The following is a 16,254-nucleotide window of genomic DNA, read 5'->3' on the forward strand; positions in this document are numbered from 1 at the left end:
ATGATCTATTTAACATTTATTAAAAATAAATAGCTTGTGACAACTCATCTTCTAGAGGATTATTACAAATTGAGTAAAGTAATTGTGACTGAGCCAAGTATTTCAAAATCAGATGTGGGAAAAACACAAATGGGTTCAGTTTAAGGAACCCAGGCAAAACTGCATCAAACTTTACAATAAAAATATTGCATGGAATATCGTTTCTTGCATAAAAGCCACGGAACAATATACACAACTAAATGTCCTCTAAGACTTTTCAGTGAATTTTTATTAAATTAGTCCAAAGTTCCCCTATACTTACATGCAGCTTAATCCTACAGCCACCAAGGGCAACACAAAGAATCCATTGACTTCAGTGGTGCTGATTCAGGTCTGCAATCTATTTGTTAGCACAGTAAAACATAAATAAAAAATGGTTTTCTCCAGAAAAAGTGTCTCATTGGCAAATGACATACTTTCATTTCATAAACACAGTTTTACACAAATACAAATATACTTTGGGTAAATCAGTGTGTGTTTGCATATGCATAAGAGCATCCAAGTAGCTACAATCTTACTTTGCTCTCTCTTTCATCTCCATGGTATTTGCAAGGGAAAAAAAAAAAAGGCAGGTGTTTTGGGGAAACCTGTATCAACTAGAAAATTACCATGATTTTTCTTTATCTTCTTGTATTAGTGTAGCTTTTTTAGCTTGTATTTGTAGGACCACAAAACACCATTTCTCAAAAAGATACATTTGAACAAAGATGTATCAGAAATAGGAGCATTGTGGTACTTCCAGTTCCTTAGGGTTATTCAGAACTACCTTCGAGGAAAAATGCTTTCCTGCATGTTGAAGGATGTGAAAACCCAAGTGCCCTTCATCATATCACAGCTTCCGAGAACAGTCTAAGTAGAAGCCCAAAGTAGTTGTCATTATCAGAGTTTTATTAAAAAAAAAAAAAATCACTGACAAGAATATTTTTGCTAGTTTACAGGTAGGTAAATTAAAAGCATATAGCATTATATGAAAGTTGCATTGGTCTTTTTGTGGGAGAGTACGTACATGTTAACAGCAGCGTCTTTCTCCTTGACAGAACACGTCACATGCAAAATACTGTGTCCACTAAGCACTGCACCAGTATTTGCTTTGCACAAGGTCTATCCCCACTCCAATATATCATTTTACAAAAACTGCTCTTTTTCATTCTCCGCATTTTCTTTGCTCATTTGAGGAAGAACAACAGTGAGGTTTATGAACTGCTATTAAAAAAAACCCTACAGTATTGAAAGCATTGAGGAATTATACAAATTCTCCTTATTCTGAAAGCTTCACTTTTATCTTACAGCACTTACCCTGTAAGTCATACAATAGCGTCACACAAAAGTTACCAAGGGACATCCTACTTGACAGTCCAGCAATAGACAGTCCAAAACAAATTAGTATTATTAAGAACGTGGCTATTTGGGTTTTTTTATTTCTGAAGTGAGGATGAGTTTCAACAGTTTGGCTCCTCTGGAAAGCCACATCATTCAGCAGGAAGCAGCACATGAGGCATTTAGGAACATCCGGCGGGTGTTGAAAGCGCATTTCAGGATTCAGCAGACCATATCTAGAATTCCTAATACTGCAATCTATTTTTCCACCTCAGAGGATTAGACTGTATTTCTAACAGAATAGACATAAAAATCATAAAGTGTACCTCACTTCCACACTGGCATTACATCACCTTTAAAAAGCTCTATTACTTAGTAGCACACTCTACGTATTGCAGTGTTTTGTTATTAATACACCATTGCAATTTATTACAAAATGGTCAATAAAAATGTGATTGCTAAAGAGACATACAGCTTCTTTCCAGCATCCAACTCTGTCCTCAGAGTGGTAGCATTCATGAACACCACACATACAGTCCAATTCCAATTCTGTATTTACATACTGCTTGGAAAGCAGTAACATATATAACAACAAAATTTAATGGACCCATATAATACTTTCCAGGTACACAGAAAGACCTTATTCCTGCTATGAGGATCGTACAAATTAAATCAGATTAATAATACAGTGAACATATTACTGGCAAAAGCATGTGTTTGTCTCTAATGATCCTTCCCAGCTCCCATTAAATCTAATTAAAAGGCATTGACAAGAGTTTTATTGGAATTCCATTACCAAGGTCCAATCCTGCTCGCACATGGCCCAGCACCACGGGAAACAGCCCTTCCCCAGCCTGCAGGGGCTCTGGAGCATCCTCACATACACGAAGATAAGGTGCCCTGTCAGCACGATCACAGCTGGGGTTGGTGGCTGATTTTACAGTAATGAGTTCTGGTTATTTCACTTTACCTGCTGCCTAAAAAGGAAGATTCTGCTTTCCAGTACTAGGAAGTTTTGAAACATCTTGGTAATTTTTTCACATTACAGTCAACAACTGACTATCTGGCTGCAATATAACTACATTTACAAATATTTTCATCTCTCCAATAGATGGAATTTAAGGGCAAAAAAATCAAGTTGTTTAATTAAAAAACAAACTAGTGGGTTGGACAGAAGGTGCATAGTCATTATTTGAGTAATTATAATAAAAAAATCCAATTAGTTCCTAATTGCACTTACAAATTTAGGACCTGTTTCTGCAATGTCTACATTTAGCCCAAACTCACATAAATACAGACTCAATAGTCAGTATGATTTGCATGAAATAGCCAAGTTTTGATATTTTCATCTTCACTGTTCATCATTAAGAACATTTTTGGTAAGTGCAATTAAAATGAGTTCTATAAGCAAATTTTTTTTACTTGCACTTGAAGGAATAAGACTATTAGGCATCAGATTAATGCATAAAAACCAGGAAAAGGCAACAACATCCTAGGATTCAAAGTATGCTGCTGTAACAAAAAAAATGTTCTACTGTCCAAATTACTAGCATTTCTACTGATACCCATAATTCTAAATTCAAAAATTAAGATTACACATCCTTTATAGTCCACACAATAAAGAGAAACCTTTTAACAGCAAAAAACAGGTAAAAAGACCTGTCACAAGGCATGAGTGGAACACACACTTCCAAGCTGCAGGCTGAAGTTAATGTTGAGTTTTACCACTTTCTTACAACGCAGAAAGACTGGTGTCCATATGCACCTTAAAGGTATGCCATATGCTCAAATTTACATAGCAGCAGTCACATAGCTTTTACTTCACATGGTGGTTCTTTTGAAGTGTTAAGTCTTTAGAGGAAAGCTACTTCAACCTGCAGGAGTATTGGCAGAAACTATGATAAATTAGCTAACTTCCGCAGCAAAAAGAAGTTTACATATAGTCTTTCCACATCAAGCACCTAGTTTTGAATTTTAAAATTCATTTCACCCTTTTAAATAGCTTGTGTGTTTCTACCACTTGTTGTTATACTAAAGCTTTCCAAAACAACTGAACTTAAAATAAAAAACCAGGTGAGAAAGAACAGGCATGTCAGTTACAGAAACCCACACACAGGGTTTGCTCAGGCTCAAGAGCTGTCAAGGTTTTGTGCGTATAATCATGTACTCAACTGAGGACACACACACATCACTGATTGCCTGTAAAACCAGCAACCAAAGTGGCACTTGTGGACATCTCCCACAATTTCTTTTTTTAATTACCTCTTATCACACATCCTTCTAACTTCCTCAATATACTTTTCATAGCATCATTTAGGTTGGAAAAGACCTTTAGAATCATCGAGTCCAAGTGCTGGCCTTGTACTACCGAGTCCACCCCCAAACCGTGTCTCCAAGTACCACATCTACACATCCTTCAAATACTTCCAGGGATGGTGACTGAACCACTTCCCTGGGCTGCCTGCTTCAGTGTTCGACAACCCTCTGAGGGAAGAAATTTCTCCCATTATCCAATCTCAGCCTCCCGGGCACAACTTGAGGCAGTTTCCTCTTGTCTTGTTACTTGGGAGGAGAGACCAACACCAACCTTACTACGAGCTCCTTTCAGGGAGCTGTACAGAGCAATAAGGTGTCCCCTGGTCCTCCCTTCCTCCAGGTTAAACACTCCCAGTTCCCTCAGCTGCTCCTCATCAGACTTGTGCTCCAGCCCCTTCACCAGCTCCACTGCCTGTCTCTGGACACATTGCAGCACCTGAGGGGCCCAAAACTGAACACAGTATTCATGGTGCAGCCTTGAATTTTCACCCTCCTCTGTAATTTGGGCTCTCCAACAAAAGGTAAGTTCTGAAATATTGTACTTTGTAATAAATAAATGGCAATGTCAATGTGACCTTGGAAGTATCTGTTTTGCATGTAAGATACTACTTATTATTACATATGTTCAAGACAAAAAACTTAAGTATGAGACATACACCTTTGTAATACAGCATGGAAACAGTTTTGGTTGGTTTGGGTTTTTTTGTGGGTGGTTTTTTTTTGTTTGTTTTTTTTTACACTTAAAGAATACTTTCCAACAGATGGCCAAGCTGGAGCTCAGTCTGGTGAAGTACAGCAGTGCTTGGTACACCCGGTTTCAAACATTAAGCTACTAATAACGAGATCATTGTAAAGCCTCCTGATGTAGTCACTGTTGCCTGCTGTGACACCTTACCAGGGAATGAAGGCCATCAGCAGTCATCACAAGGAGACAGATTTATTTCACCTGGTTTGTGTTTCTGCTACTAGGGTGAGTAATCCAAACTCACATCACCTAAACCTTAAACCTGAAAATTCCATTTCGAAGTAATTTGCCTCCAGCCTTCACTTAAATATAGTCAAAGGACACTGTGAAAACAATAAATTCCCTGCTAAGTGGAATAAAGACTGAAGTTTTCTAAGTGTTTGTGACTCTAGAGAGGAGTAATGCTCAAGAAAACTTGTCTTTCCTTCTTTAAAACAGCTTAAAAATTACCAAAAAAAAGAAAGAATTGAATGTGTAATATGCCACTGCTGTGGGAACTTAAGTTTTCGGTTACCTGACAACATTTTCCCATTCAGTCTAAGTCTACCTTTACAGGAAGGCCTCTTGCAAGACTGCCAACAAGCTGTTTCATCACACCAACACTTGAAAGACAGATCTGAAACACCAAAACCTCATACGAAAGAGTCCTGAGCAAGGCAGCACTTCAGCACTGCCGACAGAAGCTATCTGCCACCCAAACCAAACACAAATAAACCTGCAGCTTCACCACAGACACCAAGTGAAATAATAACAAGTGATGCACTCAATACTGCTGTGGATACACATTTTACTGACAACATCACACATTTGTTAAGAGGAGCTTGATTTGGATACTCTTATCTGGGTCATCTATGTACTTTGGATAACCTTTAGGTAATCATGCCAATTAGTACAGTGGATTCATGTAATGCCATTCCACAGAGCAGAGACACAAAACCCAAAGAGTATGACAAAAAAAGGGGGTTCTAGGTGCTCGCGCATGAAGAGCCAAGGTGAAGCTCCAAGGCCGGAGAGAGCTGTGGGGAGGAAATACGCCCACCAAACCTGCAGAGCACCTTCAGCTGAAGTGCTCAGGAGATGGGACCTGTGAACCTGCCCTGCACCTCTCCAGGGAGAGCAGGTAACAAATGCAGTCTTTTCAGCTTCTAAGCCCGTAGCAATGTTTCCCTCAGGCTTCTGAAATCCATTTATTGCCAACATTGCAACTCCTTCACCAGGCAACTGCAAGGGAATCTTTGTCCATGAGCTCCCCCAGGAAGAGACCAACCGAAGCACAAGAGAAGGAAATCATACCTCTTCATGGCTTAAATGACACAACCTCAACTGCAGGACTTCTCCCTTATCCTATCACCCTCCTTACTGGATTCACTTCTCACTTGCTTTTTCCATCTCATTTCCAGCTACACTTCTCTATACTATTTTCTCTTCCCAATTTATATCTATATATATATACACACACAAAATTAGAGGAGTTGTAACCTAGCTGAGGACAGACTTGATAGACTAAGAATTTTCTTGTATTTCAAACCCAGAGAAAAGGTTTAGATAATTCAAACTTTCGAAAGACTGCCCCTCCGCCACCTCTTTTTTTATCGCTGATGTTATCCACTGGTCTAATAAAAGATGTTACCTCTCTCTACAGCACCTCACTAATATTTTATATTACCATGGCTACCACAACACTGCTATTAACACAACCCATGACATTTTCCCAGTTCTTTCATTATCAATGATGAGCCTCAATGCATTCCAAATTTCAGTGCCTTTCATATACATTAAGCTTAGCATGCTCCAGTGACTCAGAATTTCCTCCTGAAAAGGAAAATGAGCTTGGCATGGTCAGTAATTTTTTGCAGTGTATCGTAAAGTTTATCTGATGTGCAAATGTAAATTCTCTTTCTGGATGCCTCATCCCAAATCTTTTAGGTAGAGACCACTTGACATTTTTTAAACAAAATGCCTTTTAAGTACTAATTTGTACTGCACTCAGTGTTGATAAGACATGACATTATGATATGATGAGTTACTTGATTCTAAGTAAATTTGATTCATCCCACTTTTTGGGCTGGTATGATTTAAAGGGTGCTGCCTTTTAAGGTGGGATTGATTTTAATGTAAGCTGACAGCACTTTTTTGTGTGTGAAACAGTAAATCAGAGCAAGGTAACTATGAAAACAAAACCAAGGGAAAATGAGGCACAGTTTAAACACCAGAAATTAATATTCATGATTAACTGGCACCTGCTTATCTCCATCAAGAAAGACAGTGACAAATCAGTTGCCAGAACAATTCCACAAAATATTTGGAAGTTTGATTTTTATTCATAAGATCAGATGCACACTACAGCTGCTGAAACGTAATCTGACTGTTTTGCGAATACCATGGAAAGTTCTTGAAATATTTTCCATCAAACAAACACTATCATGACCACAAATCTTTACACATGAAAGTAAAAGCATACGTACCCTTCATAAAACTGTTTAAGATTTTCTAAGAACCCTTCCTGTCTGGCTCTCCAGGTGCCATTCTATTAAATACTACTTTCATTTCCCTGCAGTAGCCTTGCACCTAATGGTGCAGTGGTTTAAACATGCAAGTTTGTCATGCTGCAGGAATACTTTTTCCCTTCGATAGGTAGTTATTTCTCATTTTTATGGCACAAATCACCTATGTGATTTTGATACTAGGTGGGAAAGAGACAGGAGAGGTTTGGTAGTTCGACTGAAGGAGAAATCTATACCCTAAACTGACTATCTAGAGGCATCCGTACTCACCCAAACGAGTTGTAAGCAGTTAGTAAACAATTTGGTAGGTAGCGCGTATGCGATGGAGAGGTGCCGGATGCCTAACGACATTTCAATGCTTTGGGGAGTTCTATTTCTGCCGAAATCTAGCTAAACCCTCGCAGGCTGGGTACACCACCACTCAGAGCAGCCTCATCCAGGAGACCACGTAGTTCTGAAGCTACAGGGCTACAAACAAGCCGACAGACTATTTTCTGATCAGCAGCGTTTTCTCCGGCGCTACGAAACCCCGAGTCCGAGCAGCACGCTGCCATCCCCGCACCTGAGCGGAGCAGGGGGGCTCGGTCTGGGCTTCGAGAAATCCATTTAAACCTCTCCCAGGAAAATAAGAGAGGCGTGGTGACAGTACAGAACGCGACAAGAAACCCTGAGACGAACTCCGGCCGGAGGGCTGCCAGCCTCTGAGCTCAGAGACTTCTGAGCAGAAAGGAGCTGAAACTTCTGAGCCTCCCACACCTCCGCGAAGGGGTCCTGAGCTCCTTCTCCCCCGCCGCCTCTGCCGAGCTCAGCCGCCACCCGGCACCTAAAGCCACCTTCAGGCGGCAACTCAGCACAATTAAACGAAGGAACTTTTGCAGTACTCGGGGAAGCGGGAGGACAGCGGCCGTCTCTGCGGCACACCGCCGCCAGCCCCAGGCAGCCCCGGCCGCACCGCTCCGAGGGAGGCGGCCCCGCCGCCGGGCAGCAGGGGCTGCTCCGCCGCCGGGGCGGGCTGGGCCCCCGTCGTTCCGCCCGCCCCGCGTTCCGCCCGCGGAGCGGCGACTCGGTGCCGGTGGGCTGGAGCCGGGAGATCAAGGAGAGCACGTCGCTCCCGTCCGTCCCCGTAAGCTCCGGCTGCGGAAGGGCTCGCCCCGCTCTCCCGCCGCCGAGAGCCAGCACGGCGCTGCCGGCGCCCAAGTTTGCAGCGAGCGCTCCGCGGCCGCCCCGCGCAGCGCGGAGGGGCAGGGAAGCGCGCAAAGCGCCGCCGGGAAAAACTTCTCGGAGAGAAGCCGGCACCGGCGGAAAGTTCAGCGGCCGGCGCGCACGGGCGAGCCCCGGCACCCCGCTCCGCGCCCCGCCGCGGACGCGCCTTACCTCCGCGGGCTCCCGCTGCCAGCGCCTCGGCGACAGGCGGTAATCCCCACAGCGTCGCCAGGGCCAGGAGAAGCGCGGACATCGCGGCGACCGCGCCGCGGAAGGAAGGAATGCAGGAACGAAGGGAAGAGCGAGCCTGCCTGCCTGCCGGCTGGCCGCACACACGGAGCGGCAGCGCCGCGATGCGCGCACGAAGCCTCTGCGGGAGCCGCCGCCGCGCCGTCACTTTTCAACGCGGAGCGCGGCTGGGCTCGCCTCACGCAGCAAGCGGGCAGCGCGGGGCGCCGGCGGCCGGCACAGCGCCGCGCTCCGCCTCCGGCCGCCCCCGCCCCGCCCCGCCCCGCCCCGCGCCGCCGCCGCCTCGCCCCGCCCCCGCCCCGCGCCTGCGGAGCGCCAGGCGCGAAGCCGGTCCGCACGCGCGGCGGACGCGGGAGCCGCCGGCCGTGGCCGGCCAGCGCCGGCGTGCAGCGCGCCTCCTCCTCGCCTCTCCCGCCTTTTTTTTTTTTGTTTTCTAAAGGTTTGAGGTAATATTTTTTAAATTCACGGAGGCAAACCTCAGAAAGGTTGGGGTGGCACCGTGGGTGAGTCAGCAAAAAGAAACAAAGGTAAGAAAGGCCCAGGAAACCCTCGTACCTCAGTAGGTGGTGGGGGTGGAAGGGCCGTGAGAAGGCTCCGTACTGCTTCTGGCAACCACAAACAAAAAGTTGATGTCCAGAGCAGCTCTGGCAAACTTGACTTTGGTTAATGGTGCTTCTGGAAGTGTCTAAGCAGGCAGCAAGCTCACAGTTTGGATTTGTTCCCTGCTTTGGGCAGCTCAGTTGTAACATTTCCTTTCCAGAAGTGGATCACCTTGAAATTGACATGTAGCACAAATATGGTTTGCTTATTGCACTTTCACTTTTTTAAAACAAATAAACAGACAGGCTCTTTAAGAGATGAAAGGTGATAAAGCTTTTACATCAGCCTCATATCTTAGTTTTCTCCAAAGACAGCAAAGTGCTAAAATTGACTGTGGGGACCTTTGCATTTCAAGGGTAAAGCCTCAGTTCTTTAAACTTCATGTTTCTATTTCTCTTCACTTCATGTTTATGTGCCCCATCAGAGAACCTAAACACCTTTTATACAAAGCGGTACAGCCAAGAGGCTTCCAGGGGCAGAAAGACCGGGCGATGCTGAAGGACAGAATAATGCACAACCTAGGAGAGACAGGACATATTTAAATATTTCTGTTGCAATGGAAGAAGGATGCTGTGATAAAGTTGCCCAAGAACTGAAAAGCCCTGGGGACTCCTGTGAGGTCAGGGCCTGGCAGGGACTCACGGGGGCTTGCTGGTTGCTTTGTTACTGCAAACCATTTACAGCTGAGGGGGAAAATCCAGTTGGATCAAGCTCTGCATTTATCTACTGTCTTTAAAGCCTGTGTAATTCCTCTACAGTCAATTAGTATTTATACAGCCATAACTGAGCAGAATTATAGATCCCAGTATAGAAAACCTTTGCTAATACAGAAACGGGCAGATCTGAATTAAGGTGAAAAAATCTGGCAGTGCTCATGGTCTTGGAAATCAGTTGTTTTTATAAGCACAATGAAGTCATGCTGAATGTCACACTGAAACATTATTCTACTGCATTTACCGATGAGATTGCTTTGCATCCTTCTGTAAACCACCAGAGCCACCTATATGGCTCATAGGCATTAATTATGATTTTATTTGAGTAACCTTTTACATTTCAAATATGAAAATATGTAGATGCTAGAGCCAAATGAGAAAATGTGTGAAGGAAAACCAGGGAATTCCGAGTTGTGAGGAACTCCTGCTTAAATCATTGACATTTCCCACATGCCAAGACTGTCACATGATATAAAGAAACACATATTTGCAACTGAACATGCCGTTCCTGTATTCTTGGGATACGGAACCATCTTAAAGAATAGTCTTCCTTCATCTCGAGTTCCTGCATCTTCTGCAAAACTCTCAAGGTCTGCAAGGTTACAAGTCATCATGCTTTCCCCCCAAACATCATCTGTTAATTGGCATGCTGCCCTTTCGTGCTATCTCACAAAAACACCTCAACTAAAATCCTTCTTTTCAACCAGCTGATGTTTTATTTCTAATTTGTTCCTTTTGGGTCTTATTCCATACTTATTTAACAACAGTCCTCACTACTCTTGAATAATTTCCTTTAATGATACGCTGCAATTTACTGCCCATTTTAAACATTAACATTTATGAGAGTCTTTGAAGAATTAATTGATCTTGCTTTCAATACTGCAGATCACATATGCACATAAACGTATTAAAATATTAAAATAATATTCATAATAAAAGTCAATGGCCTTCTTGTTTACAGGACATAACGTGTCAATACAGACTATGCTGTCAGAGTTGTGACTAAAAATACAATTACCTGTAAGTAATCATTTGACAAATTGCTGCCTAAAAATGTAGCTTGCTTTAAAATAGCGCTATGGGGCAATAATTATCACAGAAGCCTGGTTTTAAAATACAGGCTGTTGAACAAATAGTAGTTGACCTTTAATAAATCATTCTCCTTGGCTTCATTTCCATTAAACATCACTCGCTATGAAGTGATGGGATGATGGGATAACTCTATATGATGGGATGGAACAACTTCAACAATACAGTAAAAGCACATAGGAATAACCAGCTTTATTATATCTGCTTTCCACCCAAAAAAAAAAAAAAAACGGCAGCAACAAGGGCTGTGTTAAAATTTTAAGGTATATGTGCTACGAATAAACCTACAAATGTTTGCTGAAGTGACCAGAGGCAGAATCCAAGCCGGTATCTATACGTATATTATAATCCAAATGCTTTAAGCGATCACCTGCTGTATAACATGGTTTCCGTATACCTCAGACCTCAGAAAAAATAAAGGAAATGGAAATTTTAGCTGGATACAGTTCCTGCGCTTCCAGCCTCCCTGCTGTTGTTTGTATGCATGCAACTTCATTCAGATTTCTGCATGGTGGGTGAACTTCGAGACAGGCAGGACTAGTGTCAGGTACAGAGATCAGGAACCAGATAGGTTTGTCAAATATTTATGGAAATCTCCAGCCACTCCCATTTGAAAGAACCATACCAGAAGCACTGGGGAGTTGAACTGAGAGCAGGTCGAGAGGACAGAGACAAAAAGGAATTGAGCATGTAGAAATGTCTTTTCCTTGTTACAGCCAAAAAATGTTAATTATATCGGAGGCTAGAGTGAAGTACTTGCTGAACAGAAAACTCCCAAGTTAAAACTGCTGTTAGGGATCTGTTTGCTTCTGCGGTGTTTTATAACTTCTTCCTCCTAATCAGAGTTATTAACACTGACAAGTTAAATAAATTAATTCATCAAGCTATAGAATATTATGAAATCTCTTATTGAGATAAATTAAACAAAGTAGAACCAATCATTTGTACTGGCTGGTATAAAACAACACAGGGATATTAATTATGAGCCAAAGGTAGTTCTGACGTTATTCACTATGAAACTACCTCGATTGCAGCACTGGAAATTTGGCTACGCCACTACTTATTTATTGTATACCAGCCATGGCCTTCGAGTAGGTGTGTTGGTAGGTAGGGACGGCTGCGTCAATGATTCCCCAACTGCCCAGTGTGACAGGGGGTGACTTAAGGGGTGCTGCAGATGCAGGGCGGTAGGTAGGAAGGTTGCTGGCGATGTGTGCGGCCCTTTGGAGAACATCACGGGTGCCCAGCTGGGTTGCTAGGGGATGGTGCTGGCAGCCAGTCTGAAGGCGGTCGGGTGCCCTGCCCTGTCCCACCAGATAGAGAAAAGTTGCCAGGCAGCAGCTAACACAGGAGCAGAAAGAAGGAAGAAAGTATTTGAGAGGAGTGAGAAGGGAAGAAAGACCAAAGATTAAAAAAAGAAAAAAACCCACCCTATCTGAATTCAGGGGTTTGCATTACAAGCTGTCCCTCATGGAGGAAACGTCCCTAAAGGAATTTTTCATTACTGCAGTGCAACAGTGGTTTCATTATTAAAGACTTTCTAAATATGCATCTTCAACAGCTGCTGGAAAAGTTCTTCATGTGTGAGCTGTAATGTGTATATTTGCATACCAAGTGCCATGGCTGGAAATTGCTGTCTGGCATTCAAGATGTTTTGGCATGGCTTTAATACATAAATTGGGAGGAATTAAAAAAACACATGAAAATGGATCAGTGTGAAGACTTGCCTCACAAGTGCTATAATAAATGGGAGATGAAAAATCCGGAGTCCTAAACATGGAAACCATGATCGTGATCTGTTCCGAATCTCCACCTTCTGACTATCGTAAAGAAATTTTGTTATATCATTTTGCTTGCAAATGCTTGAGAGGTGGCACTGCACTGTACACCAGTTCAGGTGAAGCACAGTGAACTGATGCGAGTCTGCTAAAGACAAGGCAGCTACATGCCAGCTTATGGTACCCGGACATCTGCTCGGGACAAGTGACATTTTGCAGTTAACTGGATACGCTTTAGCGAAGACATAAATGGGAGATCTTAACGCTGATTGCAAGGTTTGTTTCTCATAAAAATAGGCTCATAAAGGTTATTAGAACAGAAAAGAACTCATCACCTCTGAAGTCTGTTTAAAGGACAATTTTGAGGAAAAAAAAAAGAAGAATCACTTTCAAAAGAAACTTTCAGATTATTTTATTACCCAATAAATGCAGTTGCTTATATTACACAGGCCAACTTCCTTACCTGGCGTCCCGCTGTACTCAGAGGTGCTGCACCAATGTACAGGGAGTGATCAAATTGATTTCCAGTAAGTGGAGTAGAAACTCCTTGTCCAAAAAAAAAGTAACATTTATGGGCAATGTTGAAAAAAGGTATGAAAAGTATGCAAGAGAGAAAAATACCTGGTTAAATCTGCTTCAAACTCCCATGGTAAAATTTGGGTCCAGACCATGTGGCATATTAACCAGTTCAAAGTACTTCTTTCTCCAGTTTATCCCAAAATAAATATACTTGTAGCTCTGATAAAATTACCTTTGTTTAATAAAATGTGATTTTCCAAGACGGTGGACATCTTGAGTTCATCTCACAAACACCCACGAGCACATCCTTAAAGTTAAATACTAATTTATTCTACATCATTAGTCCTGAAGGTCCAGTTACTGAAATGATTGGAGATTTGGACACCTAAGCACCTCTGCAGTACTACCAAGGAGTTGCAGAGGTAACCACTCCTACTATTAGTAACCGTGGATTAATTCCATAATTTAGAACATTCATGCATCACCTATTCAGGAATCTACAGGAAAATTGCCTAAGGAGAGAACTCATCTTTTTTTTATTAGATCTCAATGCAACTAATTGATGACATTTCCAATTTCATCATATAAGTGTTGTGAAGTAAAGTGTACAGCTTTATCTACCTCTTTTATTTCCTAAACACAGCATCAGGAATAACCTAGTGGGATCTTTCTTCAGTGATAGCAAATGATTAAAATAATAATAATAATACATAATGCATAATCTCATTCGATAGAAGTCATTATCCATTTCCACAATCTACTATTAGGTTTCCATATTTTACTGCTTTCAAGAAGCGTATATTTGCCATTTGCCAGAAGTGCAGAAATGAGGAGTAATATTTTTTAAAAAAAGATATTTTTAAAAGACTTATATCTGGCAGTACTGAAGTCAGAGAGGATTCATGCCATTTCATAAGTGTTGTAAATGGATCCCATTGTGACATACATCCATCATGTATTCACAGTCATGCAGCATCTCCTGAAGAAACAGGTGCTATACCATACAAGTAGGTGTGCCTATACTGACAAACCTAGGAAGCCTGTGGTAATCTAACATTGGCTGGAAATACATAAATCACTTTTCCTTACAACAATAAAATCAATTATAATAAATGTATTTGTTATTAAAAAAGCAAAGGTGTTCTTATCTGTTGTATATTAGCGTCACATGCAAAAAATATCTCAGTTTTGAGCAAAGTAGTGATACCACTTCACATTTCCTCATGTGGGGTTATATTATAACTAAGGGAAATGCTGCCTTCCCATTGCAAAGATACCTTCATATTGCTTGATTCTTCAGTGTTAGAACCTCATGAAATTTCCCCTTCTTGATAAATGTTGGACACATGCATTACTAAAGAAACCTGTATGAACACTTTCCTTCTGGCACAACTTTTTATTCTACAGAGAAGCCAAATTTTATTACTTAGAAAAGGTTTAGCCCTATGGCTACTGGTGCATAGTACCAACCTCTGTCCCAGCCCTATTGCATCATGGTGGCATCAGTGCTGCCTGGCCAGGCACGAGAGCTTGTGTGCATAACTGTTTACTATCCAAACTTCTTTTAACATTTCCATTAGGAGAAATTAGTAGTATTTACCAGTTTTAGATGTTTAGAAAATTATCCTGCCAACAGCTATTATATTCACTTTTATAGTATTTCCTCTAAAATCTATCAGAATCAAAACTTATGGGTCTACATCACAGCATTTTAAAGATTAAATGAGCCTTCCCCCCCCACTTCAAAGCAAATTATTGTGTGATGGCAGCCAGGTGCCATAGCAGGATTTTCATTCTGGTTTGGGGCTAAATCTGATTAATCATAAAACAGATCAAATAAAGGAACATCTGGTACAAGGTTTTTGCCATCAGATAAAGGCTTTACAGTAGCAGTCCAAATGACCACTATGGCAAACAGCCATGACTACAACAGTAGGAAAAATTTCTTTTATGGCAAAAAAAAATAATTCAATAAATAATTGTTTCACTCCATAAAATCAAGAACAACATGTGAATGTCTTTAAAGTTTAAAACAATCCCCAAAACTCATTAGGCAAATAATAATTGTATCTACCACTGAAACATAATGTACAAGGTACCTTGTGTAGAATTAAAAAAAAATGCAGACAAGCTCCACAGTCTACACAATGCTTTTACGCTTTTAGCATAATCAGGCTCTGAATGTCATTTAAATGCACCTCTTAATATCACTTTGTCTTTCATCGGGGAATAGTACGGCTGCGACAAAAAATGTTTTAGTTTATTTTACTCACTTTTGTTCTCTATATAAAAGGTAATGTGAAAATGTGCCCCAGGGTCTGCCCCATTCCATCGCAGCATAATCTGACTAGTTTGGAAAGAGTAGGATCTGTTTGCAGTACTTGAGTGCCCCCTATAGGCTACTGCTCAAATAATTTTTTTCAACCAGGCATAAAACCGAAAAGCTTTCGATTTTGGGGAAAAGGGGCCTAAAACCCTAAAAACAAGCAGCTCCTCCCAATAAAGATAGAGCTCACAAAGGAAGAATTACAGTAGTTGACGTAACTCTAATGCCAATCACAATTCACATTATCTTTTTGTGAGCTGTGTGTGTTTAATAGGGTTAAGGCTTCAGTTAATTCTAAATATAACTTACCTAAATGTGGCCATTTAAATCAGTACATTTTCTTGCCTTGTAGATATAACATATTCAAAAAAGCAGAAGTTACTTTTCCATCAGGGTTAACAAAGGTTTAGAGCAATAGAAATCACAAAAGGATATTGTAACTTGAAATGATAGAGTTCTCAAAATAAGAGAATTGACATAAATTCATAAAATATATTGGACAAGAAAAAAGTGTTAATTGTGATGTATAGTTAAAAAATAGGAATTTTAAAGTTATGTTAATATTCTCTCTTCCTATAACTGTCTTCCACTTATCTTTGGCAGGACATGAAAATATATTGTCCTTTTATCTGCTAGTTTATGGTAAACATTGCACTTCATAGCCATATAACCTTGGGGTGTCAAATACCTCCTTGTCAAATACCTCCCTACCTTTGGAGCATCTTATGTCTGCATAAATGCACTTATGGATCATGGAGAAGGAAGGTGGCAGAAGGGACAAAGGAAAGTACTGGGGAAAAAAAATCAACTGTGATATTAAAAAAAAAAATCAAGAGGTGCAGTCATTGTGAAACAT

This window comes from Falco peregrinus, chromosome 8, assembly GCF_023634155.1.
Source record: "Falco peregrinus isolate bFalPer1 chromosome 8, bFalPer1.pri, whole genome shotgun sequence".
In the NCBI taxonomy this organism is placed as follows: domain Eukaryota; kingdom Metazoa; phylum Chordata; class Aves; order Falconiformes; family Falconidae; genus Falco; species Falco peregrinus.